At 33.9% G+C, this 20049-nt stretch overlaps 1 protein-coding gene across 2 annotated transcripts in view; it reads left to right on the top strand.

The window, feature by feature from the left end:
* Positions 1 to 20049, top strand: part of LOC112321026 (cadherin-18) — a 591686-nt gene that overhangs the window by 32527 nt on the left and 539110 nt on the right. The gene's annotated exons all lie outside the window — the stretch shown is intronic.

Genomic DNA, 20049 nt, shown 5'->3' with positions numbered 1-20049 from the left:
ATCTGTAATGAAGTTATGTTTATTTCAAATATGAAGGTTTAACTTATATTCCCAGGAATCTATTGCCTGAGGATTTCAGTTCATAAACTAATGAAACATATAGATCATTTGTGACAGTAAGAAAAATTATCAAATTCAACCCTCAAATTACTTTCTTCTTCTAGGCTCAGTCTGTGAGCAAGGGACGCCAATAGAAATTTCTTTATTAAAAAATAATGACAGATGACTCAAGTATTTTAATAAAATCATTTTTAGAATTGGTTTGTTTTGATATTTAGTCTTAATGATGGTGAATTTCTTGTGTTCATGTTTGACAAAATAAACTTTTAGAAGAGTTACTGTTACTTTTTATTAAGCTAATATTATCATTTTACTTTTTACATTCTATTACCCATTCTTTTATCACAATAGACATCTGCTGATGTGCCTTAAAAATTACTGCTATTCTTATCATTTAAATTCTCATTATAGTCATAGATATATTAAAATTAAGATATTAATAATATTTTGTCAATCTGAAATAAACAAACCGATATTTTTATTTATCCTTAATATTTTAATTTATTAAGGATAAATAAAAATATATGGAAATCAGAACAACTTTTTTTCTATTATGCAGACATTTAATTTTTTCATACTGTTCCTAGGTCTCACTTCAAAATTTGTAAATTGATGGGATTATCAAGTGAATTCTAAGGTAACTTAAACCTACTTTTATTGAGCCCTTCATGAAATTCATTGAATTTTGATTGGATACCACTAGGGGGAACTAAACTCCCTAAAGTCTTATTTATATATATTTATATATTTATATATATATATATACACACATGTATATGTGTGTGTGTATATTTGATTTAAAATTTATTACTTGTTATACAATTATGCAATTTTGATTTTAAGTTTTATATACAGGTGAGATTTTATATGTAAACGTATTTCAGCAAATTACTGCAGAGGCCATGGTGGAGCTCACTTATGCCATCAGTGCCAGAGGCACCTGAGTGCAGACCTGGTCGCTGTTGGCCCTGTGCTCCGGGTCCCTTGCTAGGTGCATGGAACTGTCATTTCACGTGAGTGACAGAGTTTTCCCACCCGTACTTTTTGTATCTCCTTTCCTTGTCTGTGTACATGTTTATCACATTTGTATCATTGGGATAATTTGTCCAATTATGCTTTAGGCTGGAAAGATTCTTTAATAATATTTTTCCTCTACTTGAATGGATAAACAAGATGAATTAAGGAAACATTTGCTCTGCGAGATTCCAGATCAACAGTGTGTAATAGAAAATAAGGCTACCAATCCCAAAAGACTTGGAATGATCAAAATAAATTTGTTAAATCGAATGAACCTGGAAATCATATAGAACATAAAATATAATATCAAAAATATAAAAACCATTTCATCCATAAGAAATGAAGGCATATGTAAGATACAACATACCAAGAAAGATCTAGTAATAGCTAAGCAGGTAACTGGGTTTAACAATATGGTCATCAGTCATCAGTGGAAAACTACAGTTTATTTTTGTTTATAATCAACAAGATGATTTAGACAGTTATAAATCCCTAAATTAGGAAGTCCAGTTTCTCTAGTCCCCGAAATAGAGATAGCAGATTATTTTTGGTTTGAACGTCAAAGGAGTCAGGAACATTTGAATCTGAGAAAGCACTTTAAAGTGTCACCAGTAATTTATAGGTCCAGACTCATCACTCTGATTTCTCTGTTTTCCAGCACCTGAGGGATGGAGAAGAACTCTGTCTCCAATGCCCTAATTCCTAGTACAGTAGACATCTTGGTATCCCACACTGATCTCCAAAGGTTTCTTTTATGCACTTATTATTTTGCAATTATTAGCAAAGATGTAAATGGAAATTCTTAGTGGATGGAACAACCTAGATCATAAAGAACTTTACTACCCAATGCATTTAGAATGACTCACCAGTTCTGTTTCATATTCTTAAAAGATATAATGGAGATGACTGATAATATCAAAGAAAAATAAATAGATGTTTATAACTGCAATGTCTGGAAACTAACAAAATTCTATCCTTATTCACAGCTAAGTACTATGAATAGTATAGTTTAAGTGTTGGATTCTACAGAAAATAAGTAATGGAAGTTAACACTGTAATTATATCATTAATTTATAGTGCTTTTCTCTAAACAAAATCTGAGACAATGAGGAATAAACAAAAATTATGTCAGTCTAGGCTCCTTGCCCAGAAATACAACCGTACAAAAAAATAGATAAGTAGTGGAGCAAACAAATTAGTCCAAAGAAAAGACAGTTGGAGAGAAAATAAGAAAAGACAAAAATTTTTACAGAATTAAGAATTAAAATGCTATCATTGTAATTGTTGGTAAATATTAATAAATGTGATGATCCCATCAGATTTACTAATGGTTTCATTTGGAAAATAAGATATGGCTACTGATATAGAAAAATAACTTTTTTAATGATAAAGTATTTCTACAAAACTCTATTAATGACCTAAATAAAGATTTTTTATATAGCATCAAAATTATCAATAATGGAGAAAATGTTGTTGAGTTCCTTGCCTTGTTGTCTGGCTGAAATGACCCCTAGTCTTAAATGGACAAGTCTGGGGAGCAGATCTTCCCAATGTGCTAATCATAACTGGTGCATATTTTTAGGGTTTCAGGGCTTTGCAGTGACTGAGAATATTCAGTGAGACAGAATATTAACTTGCCTAGGTAAGGTTTACATGAAGTTTTCAATCCAAATATAACCCTTTTCTGACTTCAGCAAGCATCTAGTTCTAAAATCTGGGCTTTTTAACCTGCAATCTGATTTTATCTACTTTTAAATAAAATTAAAGCATTAGGGCCTTGGCAGCTTTTTAATGTATTCCAGGTTTCTTTTCTCCCATAGACCATCCTCATATGGAAAATAAAAGAATATTGATCAGCTATCAGTCAGATAGTTTATCAGTGTGTGCTTGGAACCCTACATAAATACACATTGACCTCACTGACTTAAGTGCATATCCCGTGTCAGAAAATGTGGTGGTGCAGCTGATGAGAGTGGCGGGTGCCCACTCTGCTGCTGTCAGGGAGAGGGCTGTAAAGGCAGCCAAATCCATTACACTCATAGCCAGCCACACAGCTTTTCTCTTCTATTTTGAAGACCATATTTCCTAACCAAAATTAATATTCTGGGAGACAGGGGCAGATAGTGTAATAGTGTGACAACTGGAGACACAGTTAGCAAAAGGATGAATTCCAAAGGTCAATAAGAAATGACCAAAAGGTAGGAGAAAGACCAACCGAAACACAACTATTGGTATTGAAACAAGGACGGATTATTTCAAATCAGAAGATATGGTCAATTCTGTAAAATTCTGTAGGAAATCGATAAAGGCATGCTTTGATACACTGGAAATTATTGGATCTCAGATAAGCAATATCATCTAGATGATGAGGATAGTCAAATTTCAGTGCATTCATGAGTCAACTGGAAATGAAGTGGAAGGAGTGATGCTTGTCTCAAAGAAACAAAAAGCTGCAGAGAAAAATATGACTATCTTCTGTTTGCTTTTATATGGAAGAGATCTGAATACCTCTAAAGGCTGAGATGAAGAAACCAATAGAGGAAGGGTTGGACTCTTAGGAAAGAAACAAAATAATTGTTCTTTAAAAGATTTCTGAGATGTAAATGAAAAGAATTCAAAATGTAGTAGAGAATGGAGTGAAAGAAAGATTATGATAGACACTGTTGAGTGAGGATTGATTCTTAGAACCTGAAGGTTTTTATCGTCCTTGTGAAGTAGGAACTTAGCCCCATGCTGGTCATATGCTCTGGATTTGGACATTTGTGGAGAAGAGAAGAATGATGAAATAATCATTGTGAACAGTTGGCCAGAAAGCTGTCTAGGGAAGTAGAAAAACTCAGCACAGTTTAGAAAAGCCTAATTGATATTGGAAACCATAGATATTTAAATGCCCCTCTGAACTTGTATGACTTTTTAAAATTATAGTAGAAAGTTCAGATGTGTGGGAACTATATAAATAAAATGTTGACTATATCACATGCCATACAAGGAAAGAGAACAAAAGAGAACAAATATATTGACGTTGTTGGCAAGAGTAGGTTTGGATCTCACTAATTATGGTCTATGATTTGGAGAAGAGAGGGCTGCTAAATGGAGAAAGTATTGGGGTCAGGAGATTAGGAAATGAATGAATAAGAAAACAGTTGCAGAGTGAGTGAGACCTTGACAATTGCTTGTGTCTAGTCAGTGGTTTGCAAATAATGGTTTAAATCTCTTAGAGGAGGTTAAGGAAAAGAGTGTGTTTATGTGTGTGTATGGAGTAGTATAGTAGATGGATTCGGGTAAATCAGAAGAGTGACTGAGAGTGAACACATCTGAGAGTGCTGAAGAGCAGTGAATCAGACAGTGAATCAGACTAGGAAGGAACATTGGACATCACGTTTAAAGTGCCAGGTTGATAATGTGTGCTGTAAATTTATATTGAAAAATTTCCGCAGGTTCTGGGGCAGGAACAAACATGAACAGTAAATGCAAACGAAAAGACAAAATAGGTGGTGGTGGATAGAGAGGGTACAGAATGGAGAAGTAGTTTATTTGATGTACTAATTTTTTGGTGTGGAGAGTCTTAGGCTCCAGGGAAACCATCAAATGGTTACTGATGGGGAAGTTTGAATATTTAGATGACATGGCTTAACAGGTTGGACAAGGTAGTAAAGAATGCTGACCAGAAGCTTCTCAGGGCAAAGAGTGGCATTTAAAGAGAAGATGGTCTTCTGAGGAGTTCTCAAGGTCAAAGACATCATTGTACTACCTTAAAAATATCTGCACTATTTCTTTCTACAGTATATTCATAAATATACTACCACTAGTTTACTTTTGGGACTTCAAATGTTTTCATATGGGATGATTTGTGTTGTATTTCTTAAAAAAACATTAGTACAAAAATAACTTCTCTCTCCACTAACATTGTATGATGGTTGGGAAAGAATTCCAGAACTGAAAAAATTATGTAATATACAAAGTATATATTAAAGAGGCTTTACATATTAAATATTTTATAAATATTTTCTAGATTAACAGTATCAAAAATAAATAATAATTAAGCATGCATATTTGCTTGATAAATTTAATTATAAGTGCATTGTGTATGGACATAAAATGACTGTTTTAAAAAATAAAAATATTGATATTCCAAACATTGGTTACTTATTGAAATAATCACCTTAGGACTCATATTTAACTTAGTATAATTATGTGATATTTCTACATTTTTATTCCACCTATACAAGTAAAATGTACTAAATAATCATTATAAATACATAAAAATTAAATATAGGTAAGGATGCATATTCACAAAAGTTATTCTCTAATAAATTTACTAAATGTTCCATTTTTAGGTTTGAGGAAATTCCATACTGTTTTCCACAGTGTGTACACCAATCTGCATTCCCACCAACAGTGCACTAGGGTTCCCTTTCTCCCCAGCCTCACCAGCACTTGTTTGCTGATTTGTTTATGGTAACTGCTCTGACTGGTGTGAAGTGGTATCTCACTGTGGTTTTAATTTGCATCTCTCTGATGGCTAGTGATGTTGAGCATCTTTTCATATGTCTCTGGGCCCTCTGTATGTCCTCCTTGGAGAAGTGTCTGTTCAGGTCCCTTGCCCATTTCTTAATTGGATTATTTAATGTGGAATCATCTGAGATGTTTATATATTTTGAAGATCAAACCCATGTCCAAGGTACCATTGGCAAATATATTTTCCCATGTGGTCGGTTCCCTTTTCATTTGCTGATGTTTTCTTTAGCCATGAAGGAGCTTTTTAATTTGATGAGCTCCCATTTGTTTATTCTTCCCCTTATGCCTCTCTAGAGGACATATTGATGAAAATATTGCTGCATGAAATATCTGAGATTTTCCTGCCTATGTTCTCCTCTAGGACTTTTATGGTGTTGCAACTTATATTTAAGTTTTTTATCCATCTTGGATTTATTTTTGTGTATGGTGTAAATCGGTGATCAAGTTTCACTTTTTGCATATAGTTGCCTCATCTCCCAACACCATTTGTTGAAAAGGCTATTTTTACACCATTTTATGTTCCTGCTCCCTTTGTTGAATATTGATTGACTATAGAGCGTGGGTTTATTTCTGGGCTCTCTATTCTCTTCCACTGATCTACATGCCTGTTGTTATGCCAGTACCAGACTGTTTTGATTACAGTGGCCTTGTAACATAGTATGATATCAGGTATTATGACCCCTCCTACTTTGTTATGCAAGTCTTGGAATTGTCTTATTTTGTTTTTCATTTAAATGAAATAGTTGGTCAATAAGTGTCTTCACATAAGGTATTCTTAACAAATCCAGTGCTATTAAGAACTATTTAGTAGCTTGAGGTAAACCATACCATGTTTTTTTAATAAATATTTGTCTTAGGGATAGTCATTCTATTGAGGTGCTGGCTACTGGGAAAATTAGTTTATATTTCCAGTTTTCGTTTCCACAGCATTGATACGTGGCTTTAGTCAGGTAACATAATTTCTAGGAAATCATTATACATTCTCTGAAACTCACTAAAATTGCCTCAGTATACCATATTCTTTATCCCTTATTATTAGCCATTGTACCTATTAACTTTAAAATCATTCAAAGACAGAAAATAAAGAAGCTAATGTGGAGGGGAAATAAAAGATAGAGAAAGAATCTTCACAAAGATGGAGAAAGCAAGTACAAGTAGGATACAGGCAAAGACATAGTATATAAAATATGAAAATCAGGTCAATTAGAAAAATAAAACCACATAAAACTTAGAAATAATTCCAAATATAAATACAATCTTAATTAGAAAAATTTATTAAAAGTTACTAAATGTATTTCAGCACATATTCTTAATATATTCTAAAATAAAAGCATGTTTAACACTTATATAACTATAGTTCAATAAAACCCATATCTAAATTGTGTCTCTTCTACTGACATACCATAATAATTTAGGTATGTCAAGTAGCTTGAATCTAATTTTAGAACATGGTAGTAAATAATTCTCCTGGTTTATAACAAATTATAGTTTGCTATAGTTATATAAGGAGCTACAAGTAGTTATATGTTTGATATTAATTTATTGGTTTCCTGAACAGTCTAGTTTAAGGAATTAAAAAGGTCTGATACTTTTTCAAGAAGTGATTTTAGGTCTAATTTATACAGCATTTTTTCTATGTTTTTAAACTAACAATTCCTTTAAAAGGATAATGACTTCACAGTTGAAAAGATTTTCATCAATTCTATCAAGAATGAAATATTATCATTGCAATGTATCCATGGCATAAGTCACACCAATATAGAAGTGATTCATTTAAACAAATGATATATTAGTGAAGTTAACATACTGTTCATTTCCTTTTAATTATAATAATCACCAAAGATCAATTTTCAGCTGAAACTTCGATTGTCAAATATAATTTTGTTCTTATTCATGACAGCAACAGCTAATTTCAAATGTGGTTTTACACCCTTTCACTTAAAATACTTTATTTAGCAATGTGCATAAATCCAAAAATATTCTCTTAAGCATCCAATTTCTGCTTTCCAAAGACCATTGTGTTTGTGTGTATACATATGTGGAAGTAGATCTTGCTTTTTTTTCTTTAACATTTGCTTTTACTTACTTGCCTTTTGTAAAACAAATTTCAGACTCAATTGCTTTCTGTTGCAAGACATATAAAATACGTATAAAAAGAGATTATTGAATGTGTTCATTCTAGAAGATCTCAGTGTCTTTATTTTTCTCTCATCACTTTCTGCAACATTTTCTGTAATATCACTGATGGTTCTCCCTGCCTGTACCATGGGCAGATCCAATAATTTAATCACACTTCGAATTTTATTTATGGCAATAACAACTTACTTCCAGATATTTCCAAGAGCTCTTGACCACACCTTCTGTAGGCATCCATTTTGCCCACAGGTACTTCATTCATTCTTTCCACAGCAAATGCATGCTGTCCTATAGTCACAGCTTCTCTGCCACTTGACATCGCAGGAAACTCGAATGAACTGCTACTGCCTTCGGAATTCTCCATGAATGGAGCAAGCACTCAACTTCAATTCCTATCTGCTCACCATCTTTGTGGAAGACCCATGCTAAGCCCTTGCCAACACCTTGTGTTCTCCACTGCTAGGTAGTGTAGTGAACTTACAAGTCTCTATAGCTCAGCAAGGTCAGTGTGTGTCTTTGTGTGTATTTGGGGAGTATGTGGTGTTAGTTGTGGTGGAGATATTAACAGGATATAACTGAGATAATATTTAAATCATATCTCTTATCTACTATTTTCTGCATTCAGAAAGTAGATTATTCACTCATGCATCTATTCACTCAGCAAATATTTTTTGAGACTACTATATTCCAGAATCTTTCATAGACATGGGAATACAAGAGTGAACAGACCAAAGTCAATTTTGTTCTCCTTCAGTGAAGATGTTCTTCTAGTTGTGGAAAACTGTGAAGTGAAAGGTAGTGGCAGAAGCTGTTAATGAAAGACATCATAAGGTAAGAAGGCAGGTGGTGACTACATGGGGACACATTTTAATAGCATTTTCAGGGGTGATTGACTGACGAGGTGACATTTGAACAATGACCTGAAGGAAGAAGGGGATGGAGCTACCCAAGTAGGAGAGGGTTTTCTATGAGTATAAGGAGCTTTCTCCTTCAAGTAAAAGCTTTATTTTGCATGTTTAAGAAGTAGCTAGAAGAACATTGTGAGGCTGTGGACAGGGAACAAGGAGGAAAGTGAAGGGTAAAATTAGAGAGCTAGAGAACAAATGTGAATGTATGTTTATACAGTAGAGTGAGTGTTTGTGACAACAGAGTATTCAAAAACATTGCTATTTTTCTCAGTAAATGCTGTATAATCATTTCAAAACAAACTGTTGCAAATTAGGAAAATTAAACTTACAAGGGAAAATGTTTGGCAAGGTTTTATATCATAATTTGAAGCATTCATCAAATCAGTACAAACAACATTGTTTGTTGTTTAATTAAAAAAGAATGAATTTCATTATGTCAGCAAGGTTTTAACCAAAAATCATGTGTATAGAATATATTTAACACAGAAAGCAAACCAATATTAAGGATGTCTTACAAAGTACAATTTTTTGTAATAAATAAGAGCTTGAAATTAAAAAGAGGGAAAAGCTTAATGTTGCATGCTAATATGACCATTAACATCATATCTATGTTATGAATTTTGTTTAGAATATAAAACTAAAAAAAACCCAGTATGGGTATTCAAACATAAGAGTTCCTTCCACAACTAAAACTCAACTGTTCTAAATAGAATAACAATCCACAATTATTTGAACTAAAACTAATGTTACCTGCTCTACTATAAAATAACCCTAAGTTTTCTATTATCATGAAAAATATGTCTGTTAAATAAAGTTGTTCATTGATTAAACACTTGACCTATATTTCTAGAATCAAGAGTGGGGCAACTATCTGCCAAAGTAATTTCATATGTTCAAACTCAGAACTAGATTTTAAAGAATTCAAAAGTCATAAGCACCTAGTTAAAAGACTTCTCAATTTATCTCCTGTGACAGCGGAGCTCCTGCAATTTTGAAACAGAAGCAGATATGGAAAAGTTGAATAGTTTTTTCACCTTTCAAATACTTAATATGAAAGAAGAACATATCCTCTGGAATAATGATTTTGATCATTCAAATAAAAATTTGGTTAACTCTATGTTTTCATTGAGGAGTCACAGGAACAATATTTGTAATATATAACAAACAACCTTGATTAAATGATAATCAAAGGAGTTTGATTAAAACTTAATTTTTGTTCAGATGAATTATTTAGATAACCAGAATAAATCAGGGAGGAATTTACTATTTATTATTATTATTAATATTATTACAAAAGCAGCAGGCTTCTATATCATATTTCAGTTTTATATAATTTTATTTTACCTGTGAGATTTTAAAATCATCAAATTTGGGGATACATGATTATAAGGAAATCAAACTGCTGAAAGAGGTGTCATAAAAATGCACAATGCTAGTTACTTCTAGGTCATATCATTAAAGGAATAAACCTAGAAGCAAAATCATTTCTTTCGAAAATCATACTCTTAATTGTGTGATGGGCAAGCATGTTATGAAAAAAAAGGACTACCAAAATTCTTAGAAACCAAAACAGGTTAGTTTCATCTCAGTTCTAGAAAAAGTAATAATTTGTACTCCTGTTATCATGACCTTGTTTCAAGAGCTCTCCACTTCTATTTTTCTAAGTCATATTTCTAGAGACCATATTGCCTGGATGAAAACTCAGATTCTGCCCCCCACACAACATGTACAGTGTGTGGCAAAATTAGGTTTACAGTTGTTCTTATAGAAAATAATACAATAATTTATAAATAATAATATAAGAAGAAACGGTGTTTTGCAAAGTCAGAACAGTAAATCTACTTTTATCCCACCCTGTTGCTTTGGACGTGTTTTTATTAAGCTTTTTGCTTCCAATTTCTTCTGTACAATAAAGATAATCATTGTGCCCATAGCACAGAGGTGTTGTGAGGATTGAATGTGTTTATGCAGACAGTGTAGTATAATATTATATGTTACATAATTATTGTTTATGAAATGGCATTAGAATTTTTATTAGGAGTTCAGTGATCTTCTCTTTAGCAAATTCATTGGACTTGAGTTTATTTTCATCCTTTCATTGTCCTTTTAGTGCCTCTATGTCTAGATGTATGGTCTAGGCTCGTATTGAACACATCTACTTAGCATCATGGGTTTCTTATCCTATGAAAAGTGCTGCCCTGCACAAGGCCAAAGCTGCTCCCTCAAAAGTCAGTGGGTTTAGGGCAGTGCTACTCGTGACCAGCGGTAAGGCCAGTACTGGTGAAGGTAGCTTTAACTCAGTGCTGATGAGTACAAGAGAGATAATGAAGAAATAGTGAACAGTGTAAATGAAAATACTACAGTAGAGGATGACATATGTTGGGAAGCATAAATACTTCAATTTTATTTTAATTTGAGCTCCATGTGTGATAGAATATGGAAAAATGTTAGTAGGTATGTTGGGGTAAGATTAAAATAAAACTATGAATTTTTAAAAAATTATTGTTGATGATTCAGCTGCTATGATTGGTTTCCCTGATAGCAGAAGGGGAAGGTGTCTATAGGCAAGCATTGGGAATATTTGTTGGGAGAGTAAAGAAACTCAAAAAGAAAAATATTTTTAAAAGTTATGAACAATCATTGTAAGTTTATACAATTGGATGGTCACAATATTAGTGCAAAGAAGGGAAATAATGGGGACATATTTTCTTAAATATCATAATGAATGAGAATTAATTTTTTAAATCTATCCTGTTTTCTGAGAGTTACTGTTTGTCCTCAGATCCCTATTTTTAATTATGTACACTGATTTAGACAATTACCAATTGATCTTGGAATCAATAGCATTTTTTAGACTTTACATTATACTTAATCCATGAAATATGTTGTAAAAATGCAATCCTTGTCATAAATAAATTTCTATTTATCATATACATTGTCAATATTAACATAGTTACCCAGGAAACAAATAAATCAGATAGCAATATGTCATATGTATTGTAAGAAAATTGAGAGCTAAACCAAAGAACAGTAATAATTGGAACTGGTCTCAGTAAAATGGAAATAAAAATAATTTGAAGGCAGCAGCATAACGTTCATTAATGGAAAAGCAAACATAAGTGCATTGAGACAAAATGTTCTTTCCATAGCTTTTACAGTCAAAAACAACAAGGAAAAAGGGTTTGACTTGTTTTATACCAGTACGACACAAACAAAAATGTGAGTTTGTAATTAAGCGTAATCTAAAAGAAGATAAGGAAGATATCGAGGAACATATAAAATTATAGAAGCTGCAGATCAAGAAGTAAAACTATATTCTTTAAGTTAATTAATAATGCTAGAGCTTCCTGAACAGTTTTGGTTCATGGCTGTATTACTGTTTCAGTACTTTATGAAAGCAGCCCTGGGCCAAAAGCCTAATAGTTTTGTCCATTAAAGAAATGGGTCTGAACATCCTAAGAGTAGCAGACTGTTGGGTTTCTTACATATGTCCCGGGGCTTCTCTTGAAACTCAGAGTGTCTGCAAACCCGCTGCAGTGCTTCAGGAAACGTCAGCACAGAGCGCGCGCATCGGCTGGAAGCCTACAGAACTGCACGACTGCAACAGCCTCCGTGTTGCGCTTTCTGTCCTTGAGCTTTAACTCTGTCCGCGTTTGCATCCAGTGCCCTCAAAAGTATTTTTGCATCATGCTCCTGTCCTCTAGTAGTATCTGTAATGACTTCCCAAGTGCTTCTGGGATCAAATCAAAACTTGTTCCCGTTTCATTGGATTGACTCTAACCTCACTAAATGTATTTCCAATACTTATTTTTAAATGTGTACTTATGAGTCAGGCCAGCACCGTAATTTTCCCCGAAACACTTTGATTATTTTATTCTCTGCACTTTTACTGTTCCAAAAAAGTTTTCTTGTCTTTATGCCCTTCCTAGTAAAATTATGGCAAATTTAATATCAAAGTCAAGTTCTGCCTGACTTCTTGTATTGCTTACTCTCTCTACTAGAAAGAAAAGTCACTTTCATTAGTGGATTCCATGTTTATTTTTAAATTCTATAATATTTATTTGAAATTAATGTGCTTTGTACCTATTTTACATTTTGTGAAACAAAGTTAAGTATAGTGTTATACATGTACAAAGTACTGAATAAATACTGAATTGGCTAAAAAAAAACCTTTAAATCTCTGTGTTAAGTATGAGTTACCCTCCTGCATACCAAAGACTGTTTTGAATTCACTAACTAGTGTTAAGAGTTGTGTCCACCAAAAGGTATATTGAAGTCTTAACTTTGATAACTGAATGTGACCTATTTAAAACTAGTGTCTTTGCATATGTAATCAAATTAAGATGACATCATTAGAGTGAATTGTAACCGTATACGAGAGGACAGAGACACACAGGAAGAAGATGGCTATGTGACGATGGAGGCAGATTCAGTGGCAATGCACCTGCAAACCAAGGAAAGCAAAGGATAAGCTAGAAGAGACTAAGAGAGATACTCATCTGCAGGCTTCAGAATGTATGTTTATGGTTCTACTGGTGTCTCAATTTTAGATTTCTAGCCTCCAGAATTATGAAACAATAAAGTTCTGTTTTAAACCCCTCAGTTTGTGGCACTTTGTTAGAGCAGCCTTAGGAAACTAATACAATTTAGATAGAGGTAAACAGTGAAAATAAATCCAATTCACTTTGAATCATGAGAAAAAGAGTGCTTTTATGTTTTAATGAGACCCTTGTAAATATGTATGGTTTTACTTTTTGACATAAAATACCAGAAAGGAGTAACAATAATCACTTGATTCTGCATAGCACTTACTAGTTTACAAAGCACTTTCCATTACCATGTTTTTTGAGATGCTGAATATTACATGATATGTCACATATAACAAGTATTATCATATATTTTTGTATGTGAGCAGAGCCTGGGGAAATTTTAATATCCAATCACAGATATGTATATTCAGGCCACTTTTTCTTTCTGAAACTCTTAGTTTATAAGCAAAAGAGCCAGCAACTATATTCTGACTGCTGATTTAAAGCTTGATGTTTAATCCACTATACCTCAAAACCTCTTTTCTAAGGATATAGTTCATCTCTTTCACTCCTATCATTAATTTAAAAGATAATGTGTTCCCTTAATTATATTCAAGAAAGTCTGTGGGTCTGAAGAAATTTTTTTTTGATTTAATGAAATGTTTGGCATCATGTTTATCAAAAAAAAAAAAGATTTTCAGCAGAATATATGAACTAGTCATCTAGCCCTAGAATTTGGGCACTGCACTTCTAATCTTATATTTAAATGTCCCCTTCATACATTTATGTTACACCTAATACATTTTGCTTTCTAAGTATTCATATTATTTCCTCGCTTTCATATTTGCCAGAACTAAACATCATGCCAACATTTTAGGACTCAGAACTAGCAAACAGCAAGATTGGCTACAGGGCATAAGACAAAATCATGATCATTGATACTATGAGTGGCATCTGCGCAAAGAAATATTCTGTGTCTCCCAACTACAATTTCTTGAATCTGTTAAAGTTCATGTTGAGGTTATTTAGGAAGGTTGAGCTACTTAGAGTATTTGTATAACAATTAAAAGTTAATCTAGTGGAATTTTTTTTTTCTATTTGAAAAGTTAATTATTTCCTTAAGATATTTTGATTCATCATCTAGAAAGTTGGATTCATTTACTGGGAATTCTAGACATAAAAGGCTGTGCAATGCAGAGGAGGTGAAAACGGGAGACATGAATCTCACGCTTTGTTTCCATTTGTGATATTAAACCATGATCTCCCTGCACCAACATGGCTCACTTCAAGTACATAGAGTGGGATGCTGCTGAGCATCTCTATGGCTTCATGAAATCCATGTGTCAAAACTTCAGGTGACTAAACAAGTACTGCAATTCAGAGGATTTTGTGGATGAAGTTCCTGTGAGTTGAGTAAACAAGTTACCACGGTTCAGATCAGGAATGAATGTGGGATTCAAATCACCTACATTTACATTCTGATAGACTGTTCAGTACATATTCCATTGGAAATTTTCTTATGTAAGTATTGTCTTCTGTTCAGATCTATTTAATATGGATTGAATCATATACAAAAAGAATGTTGAAACCCCATTTTTGGTATGTTGCTGTTTTTAAGAATATAAAATAAGGTTGAAAGAATTGATTTAATTTTTCTAGAGCTGCACACTGAATATTCATTGAGAAACAGAACCATGTAATATGGGAGAGCAGAGGTCCCAGGATCAGATTACCTGCATTTTATTAACTAACAAAAGTAGCACATAATAGGAAGGTCCTGATATGAGGTCACGCAGGAAGTTCCAGGCCAAGCATTTAAAATAATGGTGGGCTCAGGGAAAAGGGGATTCCACCATGCAGCCAGGGGTAGTAAGGAGGAATTCCACCACGAGATCTGAAAGTTAGGAGGGATAAGCCATGCAGGAGGAGAAGTGGTAAGGAGAGAGCTGTTGGAGCTATGGAGGGACATAGCCAACCAAGCACAGATTAGAGGGAGATGCTTAGAGCCAAACTGAACAGTGACCAGGAATGCAGACTTCTGCTTCTCTGAAGGACATACAGAGAAGTCACCCATGGACTCCACCATGATCCAGTGGACACAGAACATGTTTTCCTGAATGATTACGTGGAGGCTGAGGACAACCTACCTCAGATCCTGACGGAGAGAGCTGATGCAAAAGGATGGTGACTCTGAAACCCACAAGAGCACCTTCCAGAGAGGATGGAGACTTCTTTGTGCAGCCAGCTTAAGAACAAATAAAGACATGGGGAACTTCTGGGCATGGTTGTAGTTTATAGCATTTTGGGGAGCAAGGGAAGTATTGAGTCTCATGGGAGAATAGGATTCTGAGCAGGAGTGCCCTCAGCACCTGCAAGGTTGGAATCCTGTAAATAAAAACCTGTTTCCTTCAACAGTAATTGTTGGGTCATTCATCAAGGCATCATGTGAACAGTCCTTGGTTTGCTCAGTTACCTATATATTTTTATATCTATATAAATATATAGATATATATATACATATGCATAAATATATACATATATGTATAAAACATTTGTTTATAGGTATCTTTCATCAGACTTGAAAGCAAGAAATGTGATATTTTGTGATTCTTATATTGTTTTTGGAAGAAAAACAAATTTTCAGGAAGATACATATATTTATTGACTAAAATATACTAAAATATTTCAATACACTCATCCAGAGGTATATATACAGCCAAATAATTTGGTCCTCATAATAATTTTATATAATTATTTTGCTGGCACTGATTTCATTTAATAAATTTTGCTCCCTGGGAATACAATATGTAATCTTACAGATAATTTTCTTAGACTTTTATAGTCAGTAAAATGTTAGAATATTCTGTAATCAATTACTCTGCAATGAAAGTCATCATTGACAGAAAGAAAACAGTATTTTTATTCACTGGGTACAGATATCATAGAGATATAATATGAATACTACAAATGCATTCAAATCGTGCATGAATTTATATCCTCAAAATGCTAAAATTCCTGTATTATAGTAAGAGTAAACAGCACATAATCTCAATACTGAATTTTCTAGTTCACTAAACGCTAGGCTGTTGATGAAATACAATGCTCAGGATATAGTGATAACTGTATACACATATTCCTGGTTGCTCCTGAATAAGACGTAGGCATCTGTAAGCTCTGTTTATTACCTATCTCAGAGTTTCCTTTTAGCATTGCACTTACACTTTGGGATCTCTGTATTTTCCATCATAATATAGTAGTTTGAAGTCACAACTATTAAATCTATTAACCATACCAACTACAGACTTTGAAAGCAGTGTGACAAAAATAAAAACTTGTAACTGAATCTGACAATCTTAAGTAAGGATAACAATCCTAGAGGGAAATAATTAAATCAGACTTAAAGTTTTGGTGATGAAATGCAAATCTGAAGTTGCCTTTTGATCTCTTAGGAGAACAAATGAAAGTAAGGGTGATGACAGAAGAAGAAAATTCCCTCCTAGCAACTTAGAATCAATGCTAGTTCATTCTAGATCTAACATAACACTAGTTAGATCAACTGAATCAATGCTAGAGTTCAGGGAGGTGGAAGTGTTGCAGAACTTACGTTTAAAATGCTCGAGAGGCAAATCACCCTTTTTCTTCTTTAACTTTGCTTCAAAGTTTCAGAATGGTATACAGTGCAAATGCAAAACCTTACAAAATGGAAGAGGTAATAGGTTCCATTCATAGTTTTTGCAAACTCACTCTTCTAGTCATCATCCCACTAAGAGTCATAATACTGCGTATCAGCTCAGTCTCTGTTTCTTTAGCAAACAAACTGACCCATCAGAAACTTTAGATTTTTACATGTAAATTTAAATGCTGCTTTTCTTTAGATTTAATTTGCCTGTGGTATTCTCTGCTTATAGTATTATTTTGGTAATTTTAACCATTGGTTAACCCTCAATTCAATTCAAGACAGAGATAAGAGTCTGTGAAAAGACATCAAGATGAGACAAATATAAGCAAGATATTTCATTTTATTGGAGCAAAGGGCTTGTAAGTAGCATTCCTAAAATGCTGTTACCAAGTAGAAGGTCCTGGATAGAATAACTTCTTGACATTTTGTAGGCATCAATGGTTACTCATTTTGAGAAAACATTTAATAGGAATAGGTGACCTTGAGAGCATATAAACCAAGTCAGTGTGTCACAAGTTTCCTTATTTTATTGTTTTATTTTTATTCATGATTAATTAATAAAATAACCATTAAAAGTCCTTAACTATTTAATAAACATGTCAGTACTTCAAATGTTCAATGAAGTTTCAGGCTTATAATATGTGAGCTATCCCTGCCATGAATAGTAGTGAAATATGGGTTGAAAAATGCAAAAGTATTAATTGCAATGGTAGAGATAGGGTGCTGTGGAAGCAGAGAGCATCCTGCAACTTACTCTTCTTGTGGAATGTTTCTCCTGGATCTCAAAAGATTAGTATATAGAGTAACCAAAAAAAAGGACATTTTATAGAATGCTACTATGGATGCACATATATCAGGATGTAAAGATATCACATGTAGCTGGTGATAAAAGACCTCCATGAAGTATTACCAACAGGAACTTTAAAAGAAGAACCCTTTTCTTCCCATCTAACACATTTCATCCACACTCTGTGCTTCCATTGGCCAAACCTAACAAAATATCCGAGGATAAAGGAGTGGGAGAAATTCAGTCTGCAGAGGGCCAGCCCCAGCCACCAAGAACAGTCAGTAGGGGGCAGGAGTGGAGCTGAGAGACAACACATAAATAGCTGGGTTTGGCAAAGCCCTGAGGTAAAATGAGTTTAGTCTTGGAATGGCTAATTTAAGATGAAGGATTTAGCAGACATTGGGCTTAAAAGCAGATCTATGTTTGTTTTGGTTTGTTTTATTTCATTTGTAGCCCCCTTGTCTCTCCCTCTAACTAGTGTTTGACTTCATTTCAATAACTTATTCTTTATGCCTCGGACTTCTCATTTACAACAGGGAGACAATAATAATATCTCCCCCATATAAACCTTACAGGAAGGTTAATATAGTTATCATCTGAATGGAAGCAGTGAAGATGACTTTAAAAGTATGAAAATGGATGACAGGTCCATGTAAGTCCGCTGATAATGATGAGATCACATGTCCACCAACACTTCAACTGTTGGTGTAAAGGAAAAAAAAGTATTATTAATTATCAGGAAAACAATTATCAGGTGATTATGTTGAGGGAAGTAAAGAGGTATACCTTAAGAAAAGGAGAGTTATCATTAGGCTTCAGTGATCAAGAATAGTGATTTGACAATCCAAAAAGAGTCCATGTGACTGGAAAATTATTGAATTATTTATGATATCGTTCTGAAGCTCTGTAAGTGGAATAGAAAGGCAAGTCTTTGCAATCGGCTGAATGAGAAGTTCTGGCAGTGAGAAGTTACTCAAGAGCCTTGCCCTTCTCAGGAACCTGAGAAAGGCTCCAGTGGAGAGCAAGCAGCCGATGACTCAGGAATGGAGTCCAGTGAAGCAATAGGCAAGGAGGTGGAAAGAAGGTGACTGAGAACTCTCTTGGAGAGACCAGCTTCTCAAAGTTGAAAATATTTATACGGCAGGTATTTTGGAATGTATTTAGCACAGAAAGTTGAGGCTTTTATGTGTGTGTGTGCCAAATAGGAAGTAACGCAGAGAAATAAAATGGCTGCAATAGCCTAGGTTGTAAGTTGGTTTGCAACTGGGACAAACCCATAAGCAAGGAAATGAGTGAATGGAAGTTTCAAAGATGGGCATTGTAATAAATCAGTGAGGACTGGACTTAAAAGGCAAGTCCCATTATTTACCCTCTGCCTAATTTTAAATAAGTTAGTATACACTCTCTGTGACAGTAAAAACAGAATGTTATTTTTTTCTGATGGTTATATAAAATACTTAGTACAGTATTGGACACATAGTAAATGGTCCATTTTGTAAAGGATGGAAATGAAGATGATGGGGATGATGATGGAAAAACAGATGATTAAGGAACTGAAATGGCCAACCACGATGCCAATGTGACTAGGAATACTATAGGTCTGCCGTGAGAATGATCAACATAAACAATTGGGAGTGGTCAGTGGAATGAAGACATTTCTGACATGAGAATCATTCTCTGACATTTAATTGGCTGGCTGAACGTGAATGTCAGATGTTTCTGTCTTCTGAACCACATTGTTTTTCTATGACTTTCAACTGGGATGCCCTAATTCATTACCATGCCAAGATAATTATATTTTATTAATTGGAGCACTTAGAAGATGTTACAAAATGAAGGCATATAGTATGGACAACAACGTATAAAAAGCATGTGCTTCACAATGACTTTTCAGTCAATGGCAAACCACATGTATGATGGTGGCCCCATAAGATTACAGTGGAGGTGAAAATGTCCCATTGTCTAGTGACATTGAAGCAGACCTAAAGTAGTTCAACACATTACTCAAGTGTTTGTGGTAATGCTGGTGTGAATGAACCTACGCCAGACAGCCATATAAATGTATAGCACATGCAATTATATAGAGTATGTAATATTTGCTATAGATGACTATGTTGGTGGTTTACGTGTTTGCTATACTATATTTTACATTATTTTAAAGTGTATTTACTCTTTTTACTTATACAAAAAGATTTCCGTAAAGCAGTATATTGGGTTACACTGGCAACAGCCTCATGGATCTGTTTTCTCTGTGTCTCAGTTGCATCACCCTTTATCTTGTGCTTGATGTAATCTTGCATCGTTCTGTTCAGTGACATGCTGAATAGGTTTGTAGTCTGGGAACAATAAGCTATACTATGTATAGACTAGGTATGTAGTAGGCTGTACCATCCAGGTTTCTGTAGTGCAGTCTAT

Source organism: Desmodus rotundus, chromosome 1 (assembly GCF_022682495.2).
Source record: "Desmodus rotundus isolate HL8 chromosome 1, HLdesRot8A.1, whole genome shotgun sequence".
Taxonomy (NCBI): Eukaryota; Metazoa; Chordata; class Mammalia; order Chiroptera; family Phyllostomidae; genus Desmodus; species Desmodus rotundus.
This window is presented reverse-complemented; position numbering and strand designations above follow the sequence as displayed.